The 12,119-nt window shown below is 35.6% G+C and overlaps 1 protein-coding gene and 1 pseudogene across 24 annotated transcripts in view; both read right to left on the reverse strand.

Moving 5' to 3' along the window:
* LOC120081480 (pyrophosphate--fructose 6-phosphate 1-phosphotransferase subunit beta 1-like) overlaps positions 1-12,119 on the reverse strand; it is a 30,825-nt gene that overhangs the window by 16,543 nt on the left and 2,163 nt on the right. The gene's annotated exons all lie outside the window — the stretch shown is intronic.
* Positions 1-12,119, reverse strand: part of LOC150034965 (pyrophosphate--fructose 6-phosphate 1-phosphotransferase subunit beta-like) — a 108,494-nt pseudogene that overhangs the window by 2,797 nt on the left and 93,578 nt on the right. Inside the window, exons 14-19 of the transcript XR_016530472.1 lie at positions 9,234-9,304; positions 8,961-9,029; positions 5,405-5,563; positions 2,361-2,561; positions 1,034-1,192; positions 148-937 (exon numbers count right to left, since the gene is read on the reverse strand). The product of XR_016530472.1 is annotated as a pyrophosphate--fructose 6-phosphate 1-phosphotransferase subunit beta-like (transcript). The remainder of the gene's footprint in view (positions 1-147; positions 938-1,033; positions 1,193-2,360; positions 2,562-5,404; positions 5,564-8,960; positions 9,030-9,233; positions 9,305-12,119) is intronic.

Consider the following 12,119-nt stretch of genomic DNA (forward strand, 5'->3'; position numbering starts at 1 on the left):
GAGCCTATTAAGAGTCTCATCTCATGAATGCGGCATTCCATTTTTTCCTTGAATTCTTGAAGAAACTACTTCAACTTTGCAACAGTCACCAAAGTTGAGTCCAAACGAAATATGAATTCTAAAGTAGTTACGAAGAGAAATGAGTACCTTGCAAGCAGAATCAAATCCAAAACTTGTGGGGACCTCTTTGCATTTGAGATCACCATCAATAGTTTTTGGGCAACCAATCACTCGGGTTTTCAAATTCTTACTCCTAATTTGAAAACAACAAAAAGAAGGGGAAAATAAATAACAGTCTTTGCACACAATAAAAATGGTACCCTAGAGTAATTAATTACTCAACCTTATATTTCTTCAATAAAAATAACATATAATAGCTTATCCATATATGACCATGAGAGAGAGAAAGAGAGAGCAAAAAGGAGGGAGGCAATAAACAAATTTCATAGTTCTGAAAAATATCTAAAGTTTCCAGCGAGGAGACGGGCATTTGTGTTGGAATCATCTCCACCAATTACAACAAGGCCATCCAGATCAAGCTTCTGAGCAGTTTCTTCAGCTTGCTTAAACTGAAAATAGAACTGAACTGTCAATTAATGCCTTGACTACAACTAAGACGTCCCAAAATGAAAATTCTACGAAGAAAGAGTTTCAATCTTATCCCTCCCACTGCATATCATATCAAAACCACCCTGATAAAAGAAAAATGCATTTAAATCGAGAATTGCATTCAAATGGCAATCACTTCGCATCAAGACTGCACATATTCACACTAACAATTCTAACAAGTGAAAGCTAGAAATCCCTTTAAGAAAATTAACCTGATTGCGATATGGGTAGATAAATTCTGCAGTCAGTTCTACATTTCATGATCCCTGTAGGACCACCCTTGAAACCATACAACGTGCTTCCTTTTTAATGAACCTGTGTAGGTAATCTTCACCAAAATCGTAGAAGCTGCAAATTAGCCACAACTTGAACAGAATAACAAACATTTATTCTTGATTTATAAATGTGGACACAATGAGATTACCAAATAGTCCAGAAATCACATTATGCCCTCCCGATGCTTGGCCACCCTAGACAACTATGATCTTCAATTTCTTATTCACCCTGCATCGAACTGGAATCACTTGGCACCAACCAGCCGACGATTGGCCGAAAAGACCAGGAAACAGCTTCGCGATCTCATCTGCACGCACATATTGCACTACTCAAACACTCTAAAACCTTAAGAAGTAGCAACTGGCCTCAAACGCATTCAGTAAAACTCAAGTTCCAAACAAAAGCGAGATTTACAATCATAAGCAAATCAAGTAAAAGAACAAACAAAACTCAATGCATGTCATTACTCTTCCTTCGAGACATCAATCAACTCAGTTACCAAACAGAGTAAAAAAAAACACGTTATGAAGGCTAGAAACTCCAAAAACAAAAGAGAAAGTAAATGATCTATGGATAATAATCACACAGATTACCAATGGCGGAGCTAGAAGGACCATCGAGGATTTTGAAGGGGGTTTTGAGGACAGAGGGAAAAGGGAGAGGTTGATCGATACGGTGGGCTTGGACTTCGCTATACACAGTAGAAACACAGCCGATCTCTGGCGGAGAAGGTGCAATGATGGGGGAAACATTGGCATTAGCGATGAAAGGCGAGAGAGGTAGGAAATGAAAGATTGAATCAATGAAAGAAGTGGAATATTGAGTGTTCGATAAGGTCAAGAAGATGAAGAAAAATGACTTGACTAGAATAAGAGGAAAGAACTTGTGGATGAAATGGATGGAGCCCCTGAGGTGAGGATTTGGCCAGCAAGAGACTAGAATTTTTATGGCGAAAACAATGAAAGAGAGAGAGAGTTTCAATGCGAGGGAGAGATGGATTTAAATAGATTGCTAAGAAGAAAAGGGAATCTTCAAGTGTTACCTCAAAGATAAATCAAATTCCGAACATGCCAAGAGCGAGAGACTAAAAATTTATTTTCGCCCTTTTCCCCCAACCTTTTAATAGCTGTTTTGAATAAATGATATGCTTCAATGATATAAAAAGTAACATTTGGTGTAGTGAGAATGACTAAATCTTTAGGACGCAAAAAGTCTAACTTAATACGTTAATACTAATAGTCCAATCCAATATCATTTCAAAAGATAATCTAAACTCTATTTTATGATCAGACCAAAAAGTTTTTTTTTTTCTCTCTTTTAAACCGTTCAAACAGTCCAAATAGATCAAAACTCCAAACAGTCCAAATATTATTTTATGACCAGTCAAAACAGTCCAAATATTTTCTTATGCATTCATTTAAATAAAATACTAGATCTATGAAGCACAATCTCATATATTGAAATAAAAACATTACCTATGGTTAGCAGCGACAGGAAGAACAGTGCACGATGATAGGAGGGGAACAGCGGTTGTGAGAGAGAGGCAGAAAGAAAGGAAGGTTTGAGATGGGGAAGTGCACAAAGAAGAATATATATCTCTGGTCATATTATTGTGTAACTTATGTCGTCCTGTTCATTGTGGTTCCTCGGCCCTGCTAGCCATTTTCTTGCTTGAACTGTACACATTCAAAGAGGGGACAAGCTAAACAAGCAAGCCATCAAAGTTTATAGAGTTAAAAGTTCGAAAGAAATATTAGGTTTCCTTGTGACTAACTTAGCACACTTCTAGTGGTAGCCATTGGGCTAAATCTCCAAAAAGAGCCACTCAGTCGAGTGTCAGGTACAAGATTTAGGAGAGTTGTGGACTCGGTCCACGATTACCTTGTCAATGTTGCATGCCTATACATGTGGCAATCTGCGTGTGCCAAGTGTGCCAGATTCACGTGAAGCGAAAAAAACCATAGACCCCGTCCACGATTTAAGTGCTTACTCATTAGTCGTGTACCAAGTCCACGAATCCACCACTCCATTTTTGTCAATGCTTTCGGCTCAATTCTATTTTTTGTTAATAATTATTAAAATAACATTATTTTAAAAAAAATTCTTTCAAGTTGTTTAAATAAGAATAATTCTCATGCAATAAAAGATGAAAAAACAGCATGTTATTGTAAAATCGGAGAGCACAACGAAACACGGATATGGAAAATTATAATATAATAATAAATACATATAGTAATAATAATATACAATATAAATAAATGATAAAAGAATATAAAATAAAAAATTGAAATTATAAAAATTTCTCCACTAATTTTCCAATTTTTTTGGATTTCTCATCAATCTCACCACCTAACAAAATCCATAAAATGACCATTATTTGTAGGAGAATTGGCAAGTAGGAGGTAGAATTAGTTAGACACTAAGGATGTGTACTCATAAGACATATAGACTACACGTTCGAAGATACATGGGGTAGTAGGAGAATATCATTTGGTCTTTTAGAACACGAAGCTTTGGCACTAACGGGTATCTATTATTATTATAATATTTATAATACTCCCCCTTTGATGCCCATTATAAATATAAAATATGGCTCATTAAAGTCTTACTAGGAAAAAATCCCATAAGAAAAAATTCTAGTGAAGGAAAAGAAAATTCTAAGTGTTTGAAGAGATCTTCTTTTAGTAGCTTTGAGTTGAGCCTTAACTAGTGGTCAAGTGTGAAGTCAAAAAGAAACCATGCATTTGGTGTCAGGAAACATTAACGCATAAGGCTCTAATGAGGCTAGGTTTATAGAGGCCATAAGGAATCAAGCATCGAGGCCAAGGACAACCATGCGTTGAGCTTGTAAGGTATGGACGCATGTTGGCCAAAGTGTTGGCAAAGAGGCTTAAACGATGAGCTTGGTCGCTACAGGATAAGCGTGAGTGCTACACGATAGATGAAGCGCTAGACGATGGACATTACGCGATAGACGCAAGCGCTAGACGATGTTGCTACACAATAAGCGAACACGCTGGACGATAGGCATGATGCGTTAGACGATAGGCGTCAGCGCTACACGATGAGCGACAGCGAGAGATCACTAGACGATGGAGCTGTTCGATGGGGCATAAGTGCTATGTGATGGGCGCGGACGCTACACGATGGCAACAGCGAGAGGGCTAGCTGATAAGCGACAGCGAGATATGAACTAAACGATGGAGCTATGCGATGAAGTGCAGGAGCTACACAATAGACTAGACGATGGGCCAAGTGTTTATGCGTTGTTGAGGCTTGCATCACACAAGGCTGATGGATTCACTCGGACAGTTGGCTTATACCGATAGGAGGTTCAGCTTGAGTTAGTAGGAGCTGGACGAATAAAGTTTCATACAAGAAGTTTTATGCATGAGGAAGACAATTCAAACTTCATACAAGTAGGTGAGTGGCATGGAAGTAGGTGAATGGCAAGGAAGTAGGTGGTGGCAAAGCTTGGTGCAAACACTCCAAAAGTTTCTAAAGAAGGAGGTGTCATGCATTGGAAGCCTTGTAAGATGAGAAGGATTGGTTCCTTCGGCCTATAAATACCACCACAAATCTTCTCTTCGGTTCATAACCCGAAATCCTCTTGAAAGAACACTAGGACGAGTGTTAGAAGGCAGATTCAGAGGAAGCTATGCGTTGAACATGAAAAGAATGCGTTGGTAGCAAGACCATGCCAACATCAAAAGGTTCCAAGAGGAGGAGATGTTGTCGAAAGTAGCATCAACTTGGGATGAGGAGTTCTCCCAGAATACTCGTGTGTTTTGAGTGATTTCAAAGCCACCTGAAAACTCTGAGAGTCTAGTTTTCATGGTTGGGTTGCTGGAGAAGAAGCTCCAAGGAATCAGGCTGGAGGGTGAAGAAAAGACAGAAGGGTCGAGTTCTCGGATAAGCTTGGGCCAGTCTTGATGATCAGAGAATTCCGGTCAAACCACGAGAAGTTCTGAGCTGAGATTTTAAGGTAAGCTTCCTGAGACATTTCAGAACAAGTTTGTAGGAGGAAGTATCTTGAAATAAGGCTTACAATGATGAGTAATCTGAGCTTAAAGTTGAATCTGGAATTTAGGGTTCAAAAGAGCACCCGAGGAAACCAAGGAACTGAGCGAAAGGTTCCTACCCTACCAAGGTGAGTGGTAATTTCCTTTAAGTCTTAAGCATATCTTTTAGAATATATGTGTATGCTTATGTTGTGAATGAGTAATTTAGAATGAGAATAAAATTATGTGAGCGGGATGGTCTGGGGGTCAATAGGCATAGGAAACATAAGGACCGCAAGAGATTAAGTGTTTATGACCAGTATCACTTTAACTATCTACCGTGTGTGTAGGTAGAATTTGAGAACAAACTCATTATGTGTAGTATCAGTTTAACTATCTACCATGCATGTAGATAGAGTTGAGAACAGACTCATTCAAGGCTGAGGTTTGAGTATTAACCTTGTATTTGTGATATGCTTGTATTTTTATGAGTTGAAATAGACTTAGAAGTTACTTACCACTCACTGAGCTTCTTGAAGCTCATTCTTTTCTTTCATGTTTTCTTCCCAGGTAGCGAATGATGGGGAGTTCCAGGGTGTTACTATTGTCAAAGTCTACCACAGCCACAGTCACGCTTCCGAGTTTTAGAGATGCTGATGTAAACGTTGTAATTAAGCCTGAAAGTTGTATAAACGTTATATTGTTTGTAATAAAATGAGTTTAGTCAAACAATTATTGTTTACATCTTAGTCAAACACTTATTGTTTACATCTTTGACTTAAAGTTTTATGAGAGTAAAGAGGTTCAAATGGGCAGTAGGTATCACAAAATTGTGGTATTTGTGGTCCTTCACGCCTCCCCTCGGGCTTAGGAGGCGGGCTCAGGACGGGGTGTGACAGCTACATCCCAATGTTGTGCACACCAATTTTTCAAAGGTTGCGGTAGGTAATGACTTCATAAATAAGTCTGTCAGATTATCCTCCGAATAAATTTGTTACACAATGATGTCACTATTTCTTTCAAGATCATGTGTAGAAAATTTTTGGTGAAATACGCCTTGTTCTATCTCTTTTAATATATCATCTTTTCATTTGGAAAGACAGAGTCAGATCGTCCAATCACGAGTGAAAGATTTTGTCCGTACATTGAAAGCTTCTATACGATTACATGTGCATCTAGTGCAGTGGCTTGGAAACAGACAAAGCAACCAAGGCTTTAAACACTTGCTCTACTTTATTTACGTCTTCCTCTCCCTCTCGGTGGTTAGAGTTAATTTAATATACAAAGAAACTAACCAGACCTATATAAATTGACATTAGTTAGCCAATATCGAACTCAAAAACAAAAAAAAAAAAATAATAATAATAGATAAACAAAACATTAGTTAGTCAAATTGCTCGTACTTAACAAATTTTATTTTGATCAATCCAATCGACATTAATTCTTATATGCATTTTCATAGTAATAATTAGGATCACTTGCACGTTGCACCTAATTTTTAATAAATAATTCTCAACCAATTACCTTTTTAAATATATGATTTTTTTAACTTTTCCATGAACAGCTCTACAGCCACCCTTTCACAAAAAAATATTAAACATTCATTCTACAATTGAACCTTCACTAATTACAAGTCCATGGGCTCCAATTGAAGACGTTAATGACGCTAATTACAAGTCAAGGAGGTCACCAATTGAAGACATTAATGACATTGAAGCACAGATATATGAAATCAAAGAGAAAAGTCCATGGGCTCGCATGCAATGAAAAAAAGTGTACAAAACTGGAATGAAGAGAGGCTGATGTTGTAATTACAAGAGAAAATTAGGACAAGAGGAAGCAAACAAAGAGAGAACACACCAAAAAGGGACAAACCCTTAAATTTCATATTGAAGTAATGATTCAAACCCTTCACTTTCATATATAGGCTAGGCTTAGTTAGGAATTGTTGTAGCTTTTAAAATACTTGTTGTCAATTGTGCTTTCAAAAAAATCATGTTATAGGGACCAAAATAGACATTATTTAAATTTATAGGTTCATATATAGTACATAAATTTTCATTACTTAATTGTTCAATATTTTTCTAGTTTAAATTACAAATAATTATTTTTTTCTTATTACTTTAAATTATATGGGAGAGAAGGCAAAGAAAAAGAGTGAAATAGTGAGAGGGGCGAAGGAATAGAGGGCGAAATAATATAAGTAGAAAGATAATAAAAAAGAGTTTATCCCCATTTTTATATTAAGATCTTTCTAAATGAAGATTTCTTTTAAATTTTATTTTTGTTCATATACTGTCTGGAAACTTGTATCCTTATTTTTTCTCTCTATTAACTCCTCAAAAGAGATGCTTTCTTTCTTTAATATATTTATTTAGAATTTCTATGGTAAAGAAGATAATGAGGTTTAAACAAAGAAAAAATAGACAATTTGAATATAATGAGGTCCAACTCAGAAAAAAAATAGAAAACTTAAACAACAGAAAAAATAATAAAATAAAATCACAGGAGGAAGCTTGATGTTTGTGCTTGAACATGTAGTTTAGCAATTCTAGAATTGTACAGAAGATACGTAACTGCAGAAGGACTTGCATGAAAAAAAAAAAAAAAGGAAAAATAATGGAAAGAAATTGTTTTTGATTGTTCAGGAAGCTAGAATCAAAAGCTACAATTGAGGAGATTTGAAAATCAAAGAACTTTGAAATTGATTTTGTATAAATTAAAAAAAATTTTAAAAAAAAGTTTCCAAACACTTTGAATCAATTATTCAAAATCACTTTTTTCCTACTTTCACCACAATTCTAAACAAAGCCTTAGTCCCTTAAGAGTTTAAACTTTGTATTGATTCAATCACTACTAAGAAAAATCCTGTCAAGGTAGAGTATCATCAATTTTTAATATGTTCTTTTTAAATGAAACGAAATTTTTCATTTAAAACACATTTGGTCTCCATGCAATTAATCAATTTGCATACAGATAAAGGCCTCCACCAACATCGGATGAAAACCTAACCTTAGCAAAAAGAAAAGGCTTAAAACAAATCCCAACCAAAAACATCTCGAGACTCTAGTCGAAAAAGGACAACCATGGTAAATGTTTAGAACTCGGCTATGCTCCACAAAACTTGCCACTTCAGGCCTAAGACATATAGGAGGTTTTTTTGCAAGACGTGGAAGGTATTAATAGTTCCCAAAGAACCAACCAAGTAAATAAATGAACTTTCTATGGGATTTTTAGTTTCCACCAAGAAGTGAGAATGTAAGAATAGCAAAACAAATAAATAGGTACTTCACAAGAGGACTGAGGACCCATACGACTCAAAGTGAACTTTAATATAAACAAGAAAAGAATAAAAATGTACAAAAGAAAATTGACTACTTTCAATTATTCAAAATCACTTTTTTCCTACTTTCACCACAATTCTAAACAAAGCCTTAGTCCCTTAAGAGTTTAAACTTTGTATTGATTCAATCACTACTAAGAAAAATCCTGTCAAGGTAGAGTATCATCAATTTTTAATATGTTCTTTTTAAATGAAACGAAATTTTTCATTTAAAACACATTTGGTCTCCATGCAATTAATCAATTTGCATACAGATAAAGGCCTCCACCAACATCGGATGAAAACCTAACCTTAGCAAAAAGAAAAGGCTTAAAACAAATCCCAACCAAAAACATCTCGAGACTCTAGTCGAAAAAGGACAACCATGGTAAATGTTTAGAACTCGGCTATGCTCCACAAAACTTGCCACTTCAGGCCTAAGACATATAGGAGGTTTTTTTGCAAGACGTGGAAGGTATTAATAGTTCCCAAAGAACCAACCAAGTAAATAAATGAACTTTCTATGGGATTTTTAGTTTCCACCAAGAAGTGAGAATGTAAGAATAGCAAAACAAATAAATAGGTACTTCACAAGAGGACTGAGGACCCATACGACTCAAAGTGAACTTTAATATAAACAAGAAAAGAATAAAAATGTACAAAAGAAAATTGACTACTTTGAAAGTAAACAAGAAACTGAACAAAAAAAATAACAAAATGAACCAATCACAAAGATTACAACGTGTACTTACAGAAATGGTGTTTCCATATATTTTGTCTGTAATTGATTCAGGTGCAAGTTGCCCATTGCTATAAGTAAACTGAAAAGTCAAATGCATTCAAGTCAGATAAACATAGATACATCATTATTGTAGTTGTCATGGATTATAAGATAAACGTCATAATTTTCAACATTTTGCAACAAAAACATTATGCTTCATCAAAAGGTTGCATTTTTACCAATAGTTTCATTTAATTAAATATAAAAGGCAGTGCAAAATATTTTTTTTTAAAACAAAAATCACCTTAATACCCAAGTCGTATTCAGGTCCACCTAGATTGTGTGACTTGCACTCATTATAAATCCTCCGTTGGCCTGTGTAGAACAAAAAAAGATTATGCAAGAAGGCAAAGGAAGTAATTAAATGTCACTCCAAAATGCTTGATGATATAATAGATCTATAAAGCAAACTTGCAGACAGCTGGTGTGGACAAAATACCTTCCTTGTATCATAAATTTTTTAAGGACTTTTTTCAAATAAAGGAAAATGAGTTAACTTATTTATAAATATAGCAAAATGTCACTGTCCATCAGCGATAGACTGCGATAAACATCTATCCCGGTCTATCGGCATCTATCAATGGCATCACGGTCTATCGTGGTCTATCATTGATAGATAATGACATTTTGCTATATTTGAAAATATTTTTAGCAGTTTTACCATTTAAAACAACTACCCTATAAATTTCATTATATTTTACACACTTCTCCTTACAATTGTTTTTCAGCAAAAGTTAACATTTTTAATCCCCAAAATAAGATTGTCATTACTCATTACCATCACAATGCATCCATCAGGCTACCACTACTAGTCAAAAGCAATAATTTTCTGAATTACGGATTTACCTATAATAATCCTAGAGAATCACAGGCTACAAAAGTAATCGAACATTGGGTAACAGACAAGGGGTTGAGGCTGACGTAGAGAAGATACGTATCAATCCAATATCTTAGCCCTTTATCAAGGAGATGTTCGCTTATTTACCAGGCCAACCCATGATGGTTTCTTCAAATATTATTATGAAATAAAATGCTACACAAATCCGTGGGGTTTGGTGAAGGAGGATGTCTTCCTTTAGTTCTTGCTTTTCATGATTAATAAAATCTTTTCTTATTTAAAAAGTAAAATACGAAATAAGCATCCATGATTCTAGACAAGATTCAAGAATCAAAAAGCATGCACATTCAAGTTAACCGTGAACTATATCATCAAATGATACTCGGTAGTTGGTACATCGTACATGCATGTCCAAAAGAGAAGTCGTAGATTAACTTTTTGAACATGAAAATATAAGGGAAAAGGCCACAGCATTTGGAAATTAGTCCAGGGTAGATCAACTTACTGTCCAACCAATATTTTACTGATAGCATTTCCAGCAGCAATTTTGATGATAATCTGCGAAACATATGCAAGGAAACTAGACTACTGAATTAAGAAAAAAAGTGACAAAAAGTGAGTTGTGAAGGCATCGACACCACCAAAAACCCAAGAAAAAGGACAAAGGATGGGGATAAATTTAATAAGCACTTTTTTTAAACAGAAACGAGTCTCTTCATTGAATTAATGAATTGAGACTAATGCTCGAAGTACGAGATCGATACAAAGAGCAGTAAAAGATTGGATCAAGAGGTGCGCCAGGGCATCTCAACTAGGTTGACACCCCCTTAGTACCCTCATCATCTCCTTACACAGAAATCAAACATAGTTCGTTGTTAACCAAAATACTCGAATACAAAAACAAAAGATAATCCCAAAATTACAACAGAACAAACCTGTGCAAGGACCAACTGAAAACAATTCAAAAATCAAAGAAAGGACTAACTAAAGATAAAGACTAATAATCTTGACCTGTCGGAGATTCCAAAAATCATTATCCAAACCGTGATATTGACCTGTCGGAGACTTTTGGATTTCCGTAGAGCTTCCTCTAAACCTCTTTCTAAAGGTGAAGACAAAGAGAGGTGATTGACCATTGATTTCAACGAATAAATTCCCTTGTTTTCTAACGACAAAACCCTTCTATCATGACCGTCCACCACCCTTTTGCTGAATAATAATCTATGGAAACTCTAAAATTCAACTTCATCCTCCTTTAATAATCCTCGAAAGATAACTGCCCATGAAGAAGAAGCAAAACCCAGTGGTCTGCTACTGAAACTTGTGGATTGAGAGCTACCTTGTAAAGCTTTGGAAAAGTCACAGGCAGAGGCAGCCGATCAATCCAAGGATTCTGCCAAAATTCAATTCTACTCGCATTCCTCAACTTATAAAATGCTAGAGCTTCAACTTTCATCCAAGCTCTAGAAATGTTAAACCAATGACTTTGGAGACTAGGACTTGATTTACCTGTTATGTGCCAATTGAACTTGTCACTTCCATGAATGCTTCTGATGACTAATAAGGCTAGATTTTTCTTCTTTAATCCACTGAGACCAACCCCACTGAGACCAACACCACAAGGAGACTTCTTCATTTAAGTAACGCCAACCCCACTTGGCTAATAAGGCTAGATTTTTCTTCTTTAATCCACTGAGACCAAGGCCACCATACTTTTGAGAATGAGAAACTAATTCCCATTTAATCAAATGATTCAATTTGCCTCCTTTATGACCCTCCCAAACGAATTTTCTCATGATGCCCTCTTTTGTAGAAACTACCTTTTTGGGCATTCAAAATGAAGACATGTAGTATGTTGGAGGATTAGAAAGGACTGATTTACAGAGTAGCTCTTCCTCCCTTTGATAAATTACATCCTCCATTTATCTAGCTTAATCTGAAACTTATCAATCACAGGTTGCCAAAAAGCTTACTTTTCAAGTATCCTTCCAATGGTAGCTGATTCAAGAAAGGTAGTTGTCCCGCTTTACAATTCAACCTCAAGGCTGCTGAGTTTATAAACTTGATAAGCACTTCAAGGCTGAATTTTGAAAACAAGAACAGCAATGGCTCATTTGACCAAAAGTCATTTTCGCAACGTTGAACAACCACACTCCCACAAGTTCATCCACATTATCAATACATTAATGAACTAGCTTCATAATAGGAACTTCTGATGCTCATACACAAATACTTTATATAGAATTTCATTCTTCCCTCCTTCAGTTTCTTCTTCTTTTATACAAATAAAAT

The sequence above is a fragment of the Benincasa hispida genome, chromosome 7 (assembly GCF_027475165.1).
Source record: "Benincasa hispida cultivar pf3 chromosome 7, pf3_genome.v1.1, whole genome shotgun sequence".
In the NCBI taxonomy this organism is placed as follows: Eukaryota; Viridiplantae; Streptophyta; class Magnoliopsida; order Cucurbitales; family Cucurbitaceae; genus Benincasa; species Benincasa hispida.